We start from the raw sequence: 18566 nt of genomic DNA on the forward strand, positions 1-18566 counted from the left end.
ACCTGAGTCCTGACATCATCCATCTACTAAGCAGCCTCACGATCCATCACGCTGAGGGCTTGAGATGTGCACAAACACACAGACATCCACGCTCACGTGCAGCCACACTTTCTAGCTTCATATACATAAAAACCCCTGTATGCATCTGTGGCACAGCTCCAACTGTTTGTTCCAATTGCTCTCTCCAAAGTAGTGTTCATCAGCATTCTCCAGTCCAGAGCTAACCATGCATCCAGTCCCTGGGGCTGTGGGCAGAGCAGCCAGCGCTAACCAAGCCTGACAGGAGCTGCTTAGGCTCTAGGTAAGGAGTTATCAAAGGCCCAGAGAGGGGATGTCACATGGATGGACGTTAAATTACTTCTTTACTTGTGTTAAGGCTTTTGCATATTAATATCGAGCTACTGTTATTTTCTAAAGGGAGCTAGTTCTGTTTTTTTTTTTTTTTTCGATTGCTTTGCCTCTTATAAAATGAAATCCCTGGATGGGAAAAAACCTTTTAAAATGCACCTCATCACTCCAGCACGAAAACGCTATTCCACCTATGTGCTGATGCAGTGCGTTTGTAAGAAACATCCATGAGAAGCAGCAGATTGTGTATGTGTGTGTGTGTGTGTGTGTGCGTTTGTTTGTATTCAACCGAACCCCCCGTGAGGATCTAAGCTCTCAGACTCAGCAGCTATGTTGCCCCTTCAACCTGTAGACAAGTCTTACTTCTCTGATGGCTTACTGAGACAGCTATGGGGGATATAAGCCAATCAGGGCAGAGGAGTGAACACAGGCACAGGGAGGGACGGCCATGCCTGGAAGGGAAGGAACAGCCGTCGTCATGGCTACAGATGAGGATGCTTCACTGGTATTGACAAGATGATGGGGATGAGGCAAGGACACTTCAGGATGCACCAGAATATTTCCAAATTTAGCCGTCGGTGTGAGCTGACACGCACAGAGAGTGACCACTGAAAAACTGCAACAGCACTCTGTTGTTATATTAAAGGGGTAATATGCAGCCTTTGCACATCCAAAAATGAGTTCTGCAGTCCAAACAGCAAGTGGGAGTCATAGACTGTATATTAAACAGGTTGAATCACTATTTAATATACGATCTACGTTTGAAGTGAGGCAGGCCGCAGGAACACTGCAGGAGCTAAGCTCAACATTGCAAACTGACAATAACAAGCGATGATGAGTGCTACAGTTGTTCAGTTGATCAGCTGTTTATAGCTGTCAGTTGTCAGTGTAAAGTTAAGCCTGTTACCCTGCAGAGATCCACACACTGGAGTTGGAGTTTAGTGACTGCCTGTCTTACTGCCTGCCAGATTCCATTAACATACTGCTCAATATAATCGTTATAAAAATATACTCCTTCTACAAGATTGTTAATGATTTCTTACGACTCATAAACAGGCACTTACTCATTCTGTGAACAGTAGTCATCAATTCTAACTCTGATTAACATGAAATGGGTAAACAAAAACAGTTATTCCAGCTCGGACCAGAAAGGAGGACACGGTGGCCGCAGCACTGTTTTCAGAGAAGAGCATTTCAACTAAGCATGTTTCCTTAATCTCTGATGGAATATCATAGTCATTTCATAATAAATTGCAGCAAATATATTATAGATTTCTCCTTTAAAATGACAATCCAATTATACTACAGAATCCAGTAATGTGAAGATTTCCATGTCAATGTGAAATGCGAAGACACTTTGCCGAGCTTTTCTAGGCCTCTACATGCAGGTTTTAGATCAAAGATGTCACTGAGTAGGTTGATTCAATCAGGAAGCACATAAGGCTGGGAGCTGGGGTAACAATAGCTCCAGCCTATATCTCAAAGCTCTCCACTACAGGAAGAGAGCAGGATTACCGCAAAAACATGTGTCACGCTGCCATGGAAACAGGGCCAATGAATAGTACTCAAAAAGATTTTAAAAAATCATTGTTGGTTTAGGAAAAGGAATTTGATTTAAATCATTTATTACGCAAATGGATAGTTAAAAAAAACAAACAAAAAAATGCACGCACACACATGGGAATAGCGACTGGAAGCCAAATCAGTTCTACTTGACCATCACCATCTGACATCAGGACCTCTTGCCTCAAACAGCACCCACAGAACAGATGAGCGTTGGCACTGAGGTCAGTCTTGCTTCTTGCTCCTTCACTGTAATGTCTGTTTGCCCTAATCCACCCCCCCCCCCCCCCCCCAACACACATACACCCTCAAACCCCACCTCCAGCACCACTCCATTTTCAGCCCCATTCACTCCAAGCACAATCACTCCAGTCCCCATCAATCTGCTGTAATATAGGCACCAGACAGAAAGAGTGAGGCAGAGAGACAGATAGAGATCCATTCACAGCCAATGTTCCTCCCTGCTCACTTTCCTCCTTCCCCTCATCCCTCCATCTCCCTAATGAGATCAGCACTGCCCCTCTCCGATACATTGCATCCCTTTTTTCCCTCTACATGTCTGAATAAATTAAAAGCATTACATAATCAATCTTCCCCAATTCCTGCCTTAGCACCACCTCGTACCTAGCTTGATCAAAAGGCACACAGTAAACACATAAGACACACAGAGAAGTCTTGCCACAACACTCATCATTACCTGTGTGTCTAGCAGCTGTAATGACCAGTGTCATCATTAAGGTTACACTGCAGTTACAACATCAAAGATCAGAGGGCGAAACAGCCGTCTTTTAAACCGCAGAACCTGTATTTGGGTCAATGCAAATGAATGCAGAGGAAATCTATCCCTATACATACATGGACATATATGACAATGCTTTCTGTCTCATGTTCGAGCACAGACATGAAGACTGACAAGGAAACATGTCAGAATAGAAAAGCCGATTCCCTCGCTTATATCATCTTTGCAGCACAACACATCAGCATTTACTGCACTGGCAGCTCCACTGCATTCCAACATCCTCCTCTATCTCTAGCCATAGCACATCTGCACCAAAGCACCTACAGCATCCCTGAGCACACACACACACACACACACACACAGAGACACACACACGCCTTTAGCCAGCCTTACCATGTTTGTGGCATGTAACTGTTCAGAGAGTGTATGCATGGAGAAGTCCGGTTCATACAATCATGATAATTAAATCTCTTTTGGAAGCGGTCGAGGTGATGGTCCTCCGCAAGAGCTGAGCCTGCGATGTCGAGTAACAAGGTGCTGTATTCCAGAAAGAGGCTTCTCTTTCCGACGCACCGAGTGAGTCTCGCGGTCCGTCCTCCCTGTGTCTGCCAACCCTGTTATGTAATACACTTATACCCTGAGTCTGGGAGCCAATCAAAGATGCTCTGCCTAAAACCGGTGAGAAATACACACACATTCTCTCTCACACACACACACTGTCGTCTTGCTCGCACACACACCATCCGCACATTGACACTTCTGACTGCACAGCATTTAACAGAACTCTATTAGAAGGCACCTGCCCCGGGGGGGATTGCAAATGTGTGAACACTCGGGACGTGTGCACGACTCTGATTCAAAGAGGAACTACCGATAACACCCACCCAGGCTGTCTCTCTCTCTCACACACACACACACATGCCACTTAACATGTTCACATGAGAACATACATGTGTAAGCAGCACTGTGCTATCGCTGCTAGCCGACTGAGCCACAGCTACTGCAGTGTGCAATATTATGATGCTATGTTTACAGTCCTGTGGGGGTCCCCGCTAGGAAGGATGTTCCTGCGTTTGTGCCACAGTGATGAAAACACCGGCCCACATGCCAGGGCATGTGATGGAGGTATCTGTGTTCATAATACATGGCCGCCAAAAATCTCTTTCTACACCTACAGTACAACATTTGCCACTTAGTTTGACACACACAGAAAACACACAGCACTTAGCCATGAGTGTGAGAGAGCACATACAGTACCTTTAAAAAAAAACCTGGCCAGCCTACCATCCCTATTAATAGGACTGTCATGGAAGGCTCTGGGATAGGCTTTTAGCATATCTATTTCTGACATTCATTCAACATTTATGACACCTGCCTCCAATCCTTTATTAGATTATGCCACTGTATGTGTGGGGAAAGGAAATAGGCATTTTTATCTCTATCTAGCATGCAGGATATTTCATCCGTAAGAAATATGCACATTAGGGATGCATGATAAATATCGGGGATGATTAATTATTAGCTGATACTGTCTCTCATGGCTATTGGGCTATATCGATATTAACGTATATTATAATTGTAGTTCTAATAATATCTGATTTGACAGATCATGTCAAAGCATTTAATTTGAATTTTTATGCAAAATGCTCAATAAAAGCTATTTTTGTGATTTTTTTTTTTGATGAGCTTTCACTAGAAAATTTTAAAACATTTCAAGAGTCACTGTTTTCTTTTGTAGTAATAAGGATTTGGTTCAGTCGGTGCTATAGAATATGAACCTAAATCATCTTTCTACAGCTAGGGTATTGGTACTTAATACCTTTAAGGAATTGACCAAAATAACAGAGGACCAAGTAGTATAAAAACTTCTAATACCTGGATTCAATCCTTTTTGTACCCAGATCTGGAAAAAAAAGACTATTTATATGGTTTGTCCCACAGCCAATCACCACAAGTGTTCTTCAGTTTAATGCAGCGTGTGATTTATCCTCTACTATGGTTACAAACAGTCTGTGGTGGTGAAGTCGAGCGCGGCGCATTTGTTGGCGCTGACAGTACAACGTGGTGAGATGCCACCTAAAAGGGTATCAAATAAAGCGCTCTATTGGTATCAGTATCATATTTTTTTAAATGATAACCGGCCTTAAATACATTTGAACCTCTCTTAACCTCAGGTGAGCATTAGCTTCAGGTAATATTATGTTATTTTTTAAAAACAAAAATGTGAAATGATCTGTTATTTATCACTATCAGCCACGAGAAGCAGGTAATTCTTATTTATTGGCTGAAAAAAAAAAACATATCCTGCATCCCTATTGCACATACACTGATATTTTTAAATTTAGTGAGCAGGTGTAGTGGTGGCACACAGGAGAAATGTGAATATTGTGGGCTATGAAATGGGAGCTGAGTTTAGCTGCATCTAAAATGGGGGAAACCTGGAGTGACGGAGGCCCTCCTTTATTAGGCCTAGCCCTGCCTGCTATTGGTTACTGTTCAGCTGAGATTTACAATGATCCTCTGGAGTCTCTGATCAGCAGCACAAACCCCTCACTTGCACCGCTATTAGCTACAAATATCACATTTACTTCAGTGGAGAGATCACTGCTCAGCTATTAGCTGCCATATTGTGGATGTGGCTACAGTGGATCACAATGGGAAAACAAGTCCTGACGCAGCAGTAGGCTGTTGTTACAAAAAAAGACCATCAGATTCATCATTTCATCTACAAATCCAAATATTTCAGTCTAAAATGAATCCATGCGCATAATCCACAATATACAACATGGAGGAGAGAGGGAGATCGACGTAGAGGAGGAGGGGGGGACATGTTTATATGCGGGGGATATGAATTTCCAGTCACCACAGAAAAGGTAAGAGCATCACAGATCTGTATCAACTACGACCACCACCAGACAACACTAGCTATCACAAACGGTGAGAGGACACAAGACATAACGAAGGATTGGGGGAGGAGGGGGGGGTAACAGAAATACATTATGTTGTACCAACGTCATTCATTTCAACGCGTAGCCGTGATGGAGCGCCGGGTGTCCCCGCTCTCGACCAACGCGCACTGCCTTTCTCTCCTCCTCTCCTGTGTGAAAGTGTGGTGCGCTGCGAACCGGGCCCCAAGCGCAGATCCATTAACGAGTACCGAGGATGAACATCAACAGCACGTTCACAAGCACCAGAATCGCGATCACCGTAAACACCGCGCAAGTCTGGACGTCCAAGGCCATGGCGCAGCGCTGCGGGCCGATGCTGAGCTGCGCTCTCAGGGACGGGCGGGATTCAGCTCTCCCGTCAAGACACGTAGCCTCAAAAGCGACCGAGAAATCCACCATTACAGTTAGGCAAGATGAGAAAAAAAAAAAGATGCCCCTACGCCTCTTCACACTACGCGATGTAATTCATAAAGGCACGGGAAGAGATGCATCATCCTCACCATCATCATCGTCATCAGTCTGCACCGCGATTTCTCCCCGCTAGTCAACACCTGCCGGTGTTTGGCCTCTTCCCCCTAAACCGAGCGACTCTCAGGCCAATAGATTCTCAGAGCAAACAAGAGAGAGGCTGTGCGCAGGCTATCCGCAGCTGCCGAGCTGCCTTCCGGTGAGAGGCACCGCAGAGAGAGCGGCTGTGAGGCGGAGAGGCGGTCCTGGATTAATACTGATCAGCGCTCCACTGCGAGACGACCGGCAGCAGCCATCACCTAGAGTCGGGGGAGGGGCACAGCCAGCCCCTCGCTGACTACATCGACCACAGAGGCCAGAATCATAACCTCATTCATCTCCCACCCCATCTAAAAATATCACCGTGCCCCGGTGATTTATCATTTATCATTAACAGCCCCTGATGAGGGAGAATAAATGTCAGAATAATGGATGCACGTTCCTCACAGTGATCACCATCTTATAATTTTATTGGCATAATGTCAGCCTTTTCTGCCACTTTGTCTGTGGCCACGCATCAATCAGATACAGTGTGCCCAGTTGATTTGATAATCAACCACATTTACACTCTGCATTACCCCTGGTGCACCTCACAAACAGCCCTGATGCAAGCATCACTTACTTAAAGGTGCCATCCAGGGACAATCAAAAGTAGCTCTACATGTTCTAAAACTTTAAATTAAAGCATTATTTAAATAATTTATGTAAATTATTGCATTTTCTAAAATCAATTTCAGAGTACTAAGGGAAATTAAAGGGACAGTTCACCCAAAGATGAAAATGAACTCATTATCTACTCACCCTCATGCCGGTTGAAGGTCAGGTTTAGTGTTTTAGTCCACGAAACACTGCTGGAGTTTCACAGAAAAAACAGTGTTGAAGAATCTCCCAAACTATTTAAGTGAATGGTGACCAGTTTTCAAACTTAAAAAAACATGCAAAAAACGACAAAAATCTATATAAAATGCCTCAATACTTCTCGTCTGGTGTAATCTAAGTCTCCTACAGCCCCAACATGCCAATTTTTGGCTTGGTTAGCTTGGAGCGACATATGTGCATGCATACTATCTGGACTGGGCCTGTGAGGTGTGACAGTGTGCACAGAAGTGAGCGACATGTCAGGGCTTCAGGAGACTTGGATTACACCAGACGAGTAGCACTGAGGCATTTCATGGGGTTCTTTTTTGGTAGACTTTTCCATTTGAGAACTGTTTAACTCTGAGATTGTGCAACTCTGTTTTCCTGTGAAACTCCAGCAGTGTTTTGGACAAAAAAATAAAACCTGACCTTCAGTTGGCATGAGAATGAGCAGATAATGACTGAAATTACATTTTTGGGTCAGGTTTAAGGGATCATATCACAACAACAGGATTAGATGATGCTAAGGTGCAAAGTTACTTTATAATAACTTTCTTATCCACTGGCTGAATAGCTAGTGAATGTCCAAATTTTACTTGTCACTCAATATATTACTCTTGTTTTGGACGGTGAATGAAGCAAATATACCAGCCACTTTCATACTTTAGCATAATTGACCTGCGAATGGTGCTAATTTTGTGCTCTGGATGATCCTATAAGGTGGATAACAGGCAAATGTTTAGCCAACTTATTTGTTTTAGGTCTACAAATGTTAAAGGCATACTATGCGGTATTCCCCCCCCAAAAACAACGCACAGATTCATACAAAAATAATTCCTCTCAATCATCACCCACCAGTCCCACCAGATGAGTGTGGCAGTGCCTACATCTGTACAGCCCCGGCCTTCTGAACGTGACTTCTTATTTTCTCATTATTTTGTGGTGCTCGGGAGATTTTACCAACCCACAACATCAGCACTTCAGCTCAACAATCAGCTTCTGGTGCATTTACAAACAGCAACTGACAAATTTATGTCCAAAAAAGCAGGGTTAAGTAGTATCAATGCATGAAAGAAAGAGGGCAAGATTTTCATTGCAAAAAAAGGAATTTATTTTGTTCAATTCACAATGAAGGCAGTAAGAGTCACAAAGAATACAAAACGTTCTAGACAGCGGTTATGTAGGTTGCAAGGCGTTTCAAGCTTCATGCTTAATAGGTAACTTCAGTATTTTTCATCTCGGAGCCTGTTTTCCCATGTTGTGAGGCAGTGACTAACAGAGACATTTTTGAACTCGGTCCAGTATTGAGTGAGACCACTGCAGCCGGCAGAAGCGAATCCCTCCGGGGAACTGCGCAACTTCAAAGTACGTCCACAAAAAGTCCTTGATTTTGCCACTGGTTCAGATTTTTGTTATTATAAGTGTCTGACAAAATTATAGAAAGGATCACTATAGAGAGAGACCCTTAAACAGTGAGATACATTTTGTTTAAACAGAAACAGCTGTTCTTATTGCTCTCGCCGAACTAATCAAATTCCCTTTACAAAACTTCTTTCCAGTGTTGCAACAGCCACCAATTCTGGTTTGGTTTAAATAAACTTCTAAACCCTGTTAGATGTGAAAATATCAGGAGAGAAGCAAGAAGGAGGTCGGACATCAGAAAACTGGTGGCGAGAAATTGTGACTAGAGTCAGAATATTTTTGCATGTACCTTGGTGAATGGTTGGTTTATTTTAACCAAATACCAGAGTTAGTGTAAAGCCAAACTAAGATGTTTTTGCAGAGTTTGATTGAAGATGATGATGACAGTTTTGACAGTACAGTTTTGCAAAGGGAGTTTGGTTAGCTCTGCGACAGCAATAAAACAAGTTCAACAAAATGTATCTTGCTCTTTAAAGGTCTGTCTCCACGGCGATCCTTTCCATAGTTTTGTCAGACACTTAAAATAACAATCCGAAACTATCATTGGCAAAAACAAACACTTCTAGTGGATGTACTCGCGCAGTTGCCCAGACGGATTACGTTGTAGCTTAGTTTCATTTCTGCCGGCTGCAGCACCAGCAGCACTGGACCCCTGTCAAAGAACTGTTGTCCCCATTAGTAACTCAGAAACAAAAACGTGGGAAAACATGGTCCAGGTTGAAAAACACCAAAGTTTCTCCTTTAATACTCCTCTGACGGCATCACAGCATTTATACGTATAATAACCTGCTAACCCTGGAACAACAAGTCTGAGCGCAAAACATAAAGGTTTGCATATGCTGTTTTTAATGTTATGTATTAATATTAAAAAATGATTACATAGTAATTATGGGGCCTTTTTGTACTTAAAGAGTCGTCTAATTTAATATTACACTTCCATAAATTTGGGGAACTTGCATATAAGAGATTAAAATAAAAAAAATGTCCACAATTGATGCAGCAGAGTTAGATGCTCTGTACTGGTTAATACACACACCTGTTTAAATCCCACGCACCCAGTTTGTAATGCAAGCTTTCTGTTAAAAACATGTAATCCCTAGCCCTAATGACATCATCAGGGGTATTTTCTCAGACTTGATAAAGCTCCTCCAGAGCCACAGACGGCTTAAATCTTTTTACAGGCTGAGCAGGGTACTCCCAGTGACTTGTAAACTGATCTTGTTGTGTAAAAATCATCAAAGCGCTCTTTAATTTAATAACATAACAGCGTTAAGTGTTAATAACACTGTATATTGTAATGAGACTGGGATCAAGTGCATTTTAAGCCTTCGGTGGATGCATTTTAATAATAATTTTCAATTGTGTATGCTGATACAAGGACACATGCACACAAACCTGCATACTTAAAGCAGGTAGGGAAATGCATGATGGATTGTCAAGAGTGTCCCAACCTCATTACCACCGTTGAGGTGTCCCCTAACCTGGTTAACCTTAACCTGCCCTGGTGGAGCTGCTCAGGGTCCCGCAGATCAGATTGTACTCGCAGAACCAGCCTCCAGTGAAGGTGCGTAACAGTGTGAATGCAGAGCAGGATGCACTGGGGCTCCGAAAACCTACTCTAAATAAATAAAGGTACAAAAAAAGATTGAAAGCTGAAGCGTGCACAGCTCCAAACCTCAACCAGCGGGCGTGTGTATCTGCAGTCCTCTAAACTAAAACAAGCACTACAGTAATTTGTGGAAGAGAAGAACATATTCAGAAGCACTGAGGTGTGCCCAATACTTATGGTGAATCTCATTTCCAAGCCCCCGGGGACAGTGATGTGCGGAAATGCAGTAATCATGTGACGCCCTCGGCCCAGAAAGACATTATGACATACACATGCTCTACAAAAGACACTCCTATAAAACAGAGCAACAATTTCCTGAGCGCCACACGCATTCAACCCCCCCCTCACAATTGTCACAACCAACATAATTTTGGTCGAATGTAATTTTAAAGGTCACGAACTAGCTGTACGAATTAATCAACTCCACTTCATCACAGGAAAAAGGCATCAAAGTGCCAGTAGGAACTGCTCAAACCATTCCTGAAGCTGCCATTCCATATGCTCAATATGTTCCAAACTGTCACATTTGCACCAACATATGGCCACATAAACACACTGCAGTTGCTTCTAGCTCGGTTAGCTTTTTACACTCAGGGCCAACATAAATAAATGTAGCTGCAGGTCGATATATTTTGACGAAGTGTGACTGTATATAGCTAAATATGACTGTATGCTGAGTATATGGATGGATAGAAGAGACGTGTATTGTGCTTCAGGACTCTTCTGAGAAGTTTCTGTGGATGTTTGGTTCCATTTTTTCCCCACAAAACTGCTGTTGGGGTTAGGGTTGGACGATGTGAAGGTATACTTTGTGATGGTAGAAATATATGTCCACCGGTAGAGATCTGGCTGTTTAAACAGCAAAGCAAATGAGAGCTCTATTCTCTCTCTCTCTCTCACTCTGAATCCAGCTGCCTTGCAAGGTAACGTGATTCGTGCAGCAGGACTGCTTAGGCTTCCTGTTCTCACTTGACTTGAGAGTGACAGTTGGTGGCGGTAATACACATCCGCCCAGTTTGGGTGCATACCTTTAGAAAAAAGGGAGAGAAAGGGACAAAGGGGCACTATGCCTGACACTGAAATAAAATTATGAATTTTCCATGAATATAGTTGTATTAAAAAGGTGAAACACTTAAATACAAAATAATAGTTATGTCATATTTGTCCTGTGTAGTAATACAATACAGTATTGAGTTTTGTCACTGGGTCACATGACGTGGAAGCTACTGAAAAAACTGCAATTATTTTCTATTAAAATATTTATGTAAAATAGATTAATTAGTCATTATGAATAAAAGTAAGTGTTCTACATGAGACCAATTTAGTTTAATCTTCCCTAAAATGGGCCAGTCAGTATGAAGATATTGAAAATGACATTAGTTTTGTGTCATTCAAAAGGCAATTTATTGACAGTCCCTAAATGAGCTGCCAAAAGTTTATGCAGCACTTATTGCACCTAATCAGGTAGAGACAGGATGAAAAGGAGGCCTCTTTTACAGTAATTATCCAAGGCTTATTAGAACTGGATCACTGTCACACACGTTTTAAAGGACAAAACACTTGGAGGAAGATACAAGTTCAGCGGTTTGAACAGCCCTTGAACTGTTAATCAGGGAAAAATATCTACGCTTACGTGCATGTGCGTATGCGTTCAAGAAGTGGCTCCTTTTAACTTCTGTAACTTAAGCTAACTTAGCTTTCATTACAAACACACATTTGTTTGCTTTACGATTACCTTGATCATGCTGAAATTATCAATGTGTCATTCTCTCTTTCGCCTCCACATTCGAGTGCCGTGCCTTGTGTGTGCAGCAGAGCAGTTGCTGATAAACGGCACAATAGTTATTAAGTATGGTGGTACAACATGGTTATTTTAAACCATTTCTTAATTAAAATTTCTAGGTCAATGACTTTATTGTGATATATACTATTACTGCGATACAAAATCTCATATACCATCAAATGGCCATATTCCTCATCCCTAGTTAGAATACACTGCAACTGCTGTGAATCAGAGCAGACGACAGCTGACGTTCTCCACGAAGGAACAAGCTACAGAGATTTCAGAGCCACCTTTCAAACCTGCAGGAGGCGAAAGTTTGTCATTCAGAACATAGTTTTTCGGTGCAGTATTCCTTTAAGGCTCGGTGTTGCGAGTGTTGTGAGTGACAGGACACAATGGCTCCAGCTCCCATCCGACGCACGTGTTTGCCATTGGCATGCACATCATTATTTTGGCCTCCGCGTTCACAGTGATACTTAAGGTGAACGCTGTATTGCACATGAGTGCATCCCAGCCTGCGGCACTTGTCCTGGTGTCCGCCCCTCTCATTGTTGGCAGCTTATGAAGAGAGCACAACGCGATCATGAATGAATTCATACAGGGGGAATCAGTTCAGTTCGGTCCTCGCACTCCCAAAGCAGCCACCACCTAGTCAACCATCCAACACACGCACAGGCACAAAAACCTCTTCTCTAAACTACGCTCTGTCTTCATATTCAGCTGAGAGCTTTGGGATGGATCAAAAGGCCTCAGAATAAGTTTAAAAGAATAACACCAAAGGAGTGCACTATATCAGTATTTTTAAAGCCATAAATAATTTCCAGGGCACTTTCTGCACATACATGCTGATAAAAGCAATGGCTCCTGAAAGCCAGGCTTTCAGTGAGTTGCAGAGAGCTGTACGAAGCATCACGGCTGAGATATGACAACCGTCCTCAAACAAGATCTTTTTTTTTTTTTCCTGCTCTGTGCTTGTGTGTGTGCATGTGTGTGTGAAACGCAGAGTGAGCAGATTACATAAGCCTGCCCTACCTCTGTGGGCTCCCTCTCCAATCTCCCTGACATTTAGACAACAAAGGTCACATCTGAAAGTCTAAATCTGCACAGACACCAATGCTAATATACTCATACATATACAAAAGAGAGGGAGAGTTTGTAAAAACGGCACAATATCTCCCACAGCAGAGAATCACGTTAAATATAGCTGAACTTCAACCTACTGTACATGCATTACATATACAACAAGTACAATTAATTAATATGACTTGCATCATTTCCTGGACTGTCATTACTGTGACGGATTTGTAGTTTTGGAGTATAACTGGTGTTTGACCTCTGGAAGGCCATTTGTGATACCAACAATTTTGTTTGGAGATTAGTAATAGCTGACACAATTAATTTAACATCTTTAAAGTGGACAATTTATATGCCAACAAACTGAAAAGCTTATGAAAAGTGTGAGAAATATTAAGAACACCTTAAAATGTAATGCAAAAAAATTCTTAGCTCAAGGTCCACTTATTGGAAATTTTCTGGCACTCTTGTGGCCTTCATCAGCTATGTACTGTAGAGGTGGGTCAACACTTTCATGATAAATCACAATAAAATTCCAGACAGCGCTTTGAAAAACTCACAGTAAACACTGTCCAACATTTCACCAGATGTGGATGCAGATGTGGACTTGTTCTGTGTCACTGAAAACACTGACATCACAAAAGGACATGATGCCATTTCAAAATGTTGAGAGGTTTTCAGTATAAAACTTGGTGAACTGATTTCAGTGTTTGATTCAGCACTTCAACACCAAAATAAAATTTATTTATTGTTTCATAGGGATGCAGAATGAATACCTGGGCTGAAAATTGTTGTCCGATAATGGGGAATTTATATTATTATTTATTATTCTGATAATAAAACCACAGCTGATAAACATCGACTACAGTAATATTTGATTTGACAGATTATGCATCTAATTTGAATTCTGAGGCAAGCTCGACAAAAGCCAAAGCATATTTGAGGTTTTTGATGTACAAAAAACATTTGACGAGTCAGAGCTGGGACTAATCTGATCCAGTATCTTTTATATTATATTTTAGAGAGGAGAAATTCACAGATATAGAGGCTGATGTAGTGATTTTTTGAGCTGGAATGAAAATAGACCATTGCTATGTGGACTGTTTTTGCACAGACATGACTGTGCAAAAGTACTGAGAGGGCTACACTCTTAAACAAATAACTTTATCAAAGAATATGCAAGTTAAATATTCTTTAACATGCTAAATAACTGTCATCCAATTCTAGAAATAAACTGTGAGAAAATAAAGAATATATTAAAGTAAAATGAACTGCTAAATAAATGTCAGTAGTGCTCAGTAAGTCAATTATAAACGTTTATAGTTTATAGTCCATTAGGGGCAGGCTGTAAAACAAGCATAGTTTCTCAGCATTTATAGCGTTTAAGGCTCCTCTTGTCCTTATAAATGTTCCCCCTTGAGCTAAATCTAAACCAGCCCAAGCATCATTCCTCCCTTATATGTTCTTCAAAAAAAATATTTTAATCAGGCTCTAGTATGTTGCTCTAGTTGCTCAGGCTCTAGTTAGGCCGAGCAATGCAGATCACTCCACTGTGTCACGGCTCTGTCTAAGATTGTCCACTGTACCTTCTAGGGGACGTGCATTCATAAATACCTAACCCACCTCAGTTGTTTTCTATTAATCCTTGTCTGTGCGATTAATCCTTGCTGACCTCACCTAAACAAAACTTCACCTTTTTCCCCTGTCCTTTTTAAAAACAAAACGGACATCCTCATATTCCACAGTTAAGCTAAAGCTAATATGTGGCTTCAGCAGTCTGAATCAAGCGTGTACCCTCCAACATTATTCTTGTTAGTATGATATACCGCCTTTGTGTTTGACAGTGTTTCCTCACTGAGCTGAGGCAAAGAGATAGTGATACAGCGCAGGGATTTAGTATTAAAAAGACTCTAACTTTGGAAGATATCCCCCTGATTTGTCAAACTCAGACTGCTGGAGTCTAATATTAACTCCAGCTGTATTTTGCAGTTCTCACACTGAAAATGCTTTAAGAGGGGATGTGTTTGCAGCCAGTACGGACAGGAGGAACAATTGCAGCGACCAGTAACACTTTCATTGTGCATATGGACATGTGAGCGTCTCCTTAGACTAAAGTGATGTAATTTTGTCAACTTACTAGACAGTTACAGCTGCCCTATTATTTGCATTTACCAATTAGTCATTATACCCACATTACTTATGGCTATTTATCAAAAATGTCATTAGGTTGATGTTTTCTGAAAGCACCAGTAGTCATCCATACAATATTGTTGCAATACTGATATGGAGGTTTCTGGTAGAAACTACTGTAATTTTGGATTTAGTCTTAACTAGCCTGCAGTCTTTGCTATTTTTAAGAAAATGTGCATATCAAGGTAGTGCAGACTAGCCTAAAAATATTGAGATAATGTTTATAAGCCATATCGCCCAGCCCTAATTAAGAAAAAAGTGAATGTATCCTCTAATTATCTTACATAGAAACTTTATTTGGGCACTTTTTATTTGAAGTGACATCCTTTTTGTCATCTTTCAAACCCTACAAACAGGTCAGGGTCAGAAAAATTTGACTTTGTGGTCTTGTCCTCGCACCAGGGTCTGACATGATGTCTAATACTGCAGCCGCTGCACCCAACTGACAGTCAATCTCATGATCTCACACTTCACCCTCACTTGTGAAAATGACCCTGAACCCCTTCCAGAGAAGCAGCTGCTCACTCCCCATTTGATTGGGACATCTTTTCCCCTGCGAGCGAGCTACTCCAGTGCACATCGGATACCACGGCCCAATTACACCAATGGGAAAAGATCATCAGCAAATGACATAGGTCATCAAACTGGACGGTTTCCAGCCCTTGAGTGTGCCTCAATATCCTGTCAATGAGCATTACAAACAGATGCGAGTAGAAAGCACATCCTCGACACCTTCCTCGAACAAAGTTGATGCAATGCTGCCAAAAAAAGCACGGTGTAATTATACTATTGCCGCAGAGCAATAATTCCAAATTCATGCCTTGGGGCAATATCTACTCATAATAGTTAGTAGTATCCTGGTAGGATGTAGACAGGAAGCTCTGCTACTTTAGGGAGTGGTCGTTTGCTACAATATTGGTATCATCCATCATTGCCACACTGACAGCCATATGAGGAACAACGTTTGCACCTCTCACCTCTAGATGAAAGACTGTGAAAATATTCCAGACTCTCCCTATTTTTTAAGCATTAGATTAAGTCCAACGCCAGTAAGAAGTGCATGAATCTAACCCTCTAAGTTTAATTAAATTTATCTCATCTCTTTCTGCAGAATTTTCTTTGAAATTCTTTACAAAGTCTCCCCCTGAATAAGACTGTACATTTCAGTGCTTGCAAACAAATCTGTTTGTGGTCAGTAGGTATTTGGCTAATGGGAGGCAAAGCCCACCACGCCCATTTCCCCTTCAGTCTGCTCCAACTCTTTTGTTCCCCTCCCATCCCCACGACAACCACACTGACTTCCTGCTTCCTCCCAGGCCTTCCAGCCACAAAGCGCCCTAAAAATAAATCGCTGGACTTTTTCCTGAACGCACTTTTGTCACCATTGTTCAGACATCAGCTGTTTATTCGTTCAGCTCAACTTGGCTGTTAGAGTAAAGGCGAGTCAGTGGGTCAGAGCACAGTGAATTTTAAGAAATAGTAAGAGGTAGATGAGGTAAAAGAGGTAGGTCATGCCAAGTAGGGTGGAGAAATTAGGGTTAAAGACATCACAAGTGGTATCAAAACATTCCTAGAGCTAACGTCTTCAGGACACATCCTCTTACTCATTCATGACATAGCCATGGGACCAGTGAAATGAATTATTATTTAATGATAAACTAGTGCAATATCTTCGCGTTCTGGAGTCTGTAGAACAAGATGAATCTGCCCTGCGACTGTGTTCTTTATGTCAGCCCCAAGTGAGTCTGCACAACACTGAGAAGTTCTAGCAGGGAAAGAGAAGACATGGAGTCTTTGTATAAACACTGACAGAGTTTAGGGTATATAAAGTCTCCAGTGGAATAAAAACAGGCTTTTGAAGACGAGCTTGCAGAGGAGAAACATAAAATATGAAGGTAATTTAATACACGTCTCACCTGTTTTCCAGTCTTCTGTGACGGAAACTCATTTCCATGCTAGTTGGATAATTGTGTTTTATTTGCTTAGGGAAAGTAGGTTAACTGTGGCCCTAATGGCTGAAAGCATACAACACAGAGAACTCAACACTGTCCTCCTGTACCTCCATTAAAAATCCAAATTATATTAGAATCACTGGGGGGAAGTGTCGGTGTTTGCTGATGCAGCATATTTGAGTTAAAGATTCCCATAACGTCAAAGGAACAGCGCAACATTTTCGGTTAGGGTTTCTTTACTTGTCAACAGTCACATGCTGTTTGATTAATATGTATGAAAACCAGGATTCTACGCTGGTTGCTTGGTATGGGTGTGCCATATCGTATATTTCCTGATATAATTTTTTTTCATGATAAAAAAATGAACAAGCATGGCTGAAAGCAAAGGTAATATTGCTGCCACCTCCATGGTGTATTGTGGAAGTCGTTTGGTTACAAAAACTCAGATTTATAATAAACCACGATAATATGCAAGAGGTGCAAGAAGACTGGAACAGCAAAAGGAGGCAGTACAACAAACTAATTTCACTACCTCAATCAGAAACACCAAGCTGAGCATGAAGACACCCAAAAATCCACTGAGGAGAGCTCAACAGCTGTTCTAAACCAAATATATTGTTCAGTATTTTGTCATATCCTCAAAAATACCGTTGTCGCGGAGTACCCTGAAATATCGTCCCATTATTTTAGGGCCACATCGCTCACCCCTATTACCTGGCCCTATTAGACTCGCGGTCAAGTCACTGCGTCTGTCCAAGACATAGGAGTTGAAGGAGATATAGCAGGAGATATAACAAATGTTTCCAGGGTTTATGCTATGCTACGCTAAGCTAAGCAGCTGCTGGCTCTAGCTTCACATTAATCCTAACAGTGTTATCAATCTTCTCATCTAACTCTTGGCAAGAAAGTAATTGTTTTCCCAGATGCTGAATGATTAAAAAAAAAAAAAAAAAAGGACTGTGTAAGATTGTAAGACTTTTTAATCTGTTCTTGCATATACTGTATATATGATGTTTTAATTTTGTCTAATATTACTTTCTTGCACTAGCTGTATCTATGTTTTAATGTCTTTTATCATCCTGCCTCTTGGCCAGTATCAAGTAAGCTTAAAATTCTGGTATCGTGACAACTCTAGGAAAGTTTATATTCATTACATCTTCGAAAAAAATAGATGCAATTATATTAGTAGATTATATTGTATTTTATTTATACTTTTAGTGCAGTGCATTTCATCTAGATTAACTATTCACCATCAACATTTTCTATTTATTCTTCTCCACCTATTAGACCTTTCCTTACATAAGCTCGAGACTGTTCTAGGGACAGATGTTCCTGAGAGCTGCTTCCTGGTTCTCATTCCTAGAGGGCTGGGAATGACTGCATGAAGACACCTGCCTGATTCATCTAAAGAGTAGAGGATGCATTAAATTACTCAAAATTCTGAACATTTTCAACCTGAAATCCCTCAAGCTCTCCGCTCTTCAGTGAAGGTGTGGTAAGTCTGAAATTTCTGTAGAATTTCCCATAGAGGGGAAACAGTGCCGCTGCTAAAAGACACTGTAACAAGCTCCCC

General features: G+C 41.5%; 1 protein-coding gene across 4 annotated transcripts in view; it reads right to left on the bottom strand.

Annotated features, from left to right (window-relative positions):
* Window positions 1-18566, bottom strand: part of LOC146326431 (spermatogenesis-associated protein 13-like) — a 57753-nt gene that overhangs the window by 20968 nt on the left and 18219 nt on the right. The window lies entirely within an intron of this gene.

Source organism: Lutjanus erythropterus, chromosome 5 (genome assembly GCF_056507025.1).
Source record: "Lutjanus erythropterus isolate fLutEry1 chromosome 5, fLutEry1.hap2, whole genome shotgun sequence".
Taxonomy (NCBI): Eukaryota; Metazoa; Chordata; class Actinopteri; order Lutjaniformes; family Lutjanidae; genus Lutjanus; species Lutjanus erythropterus.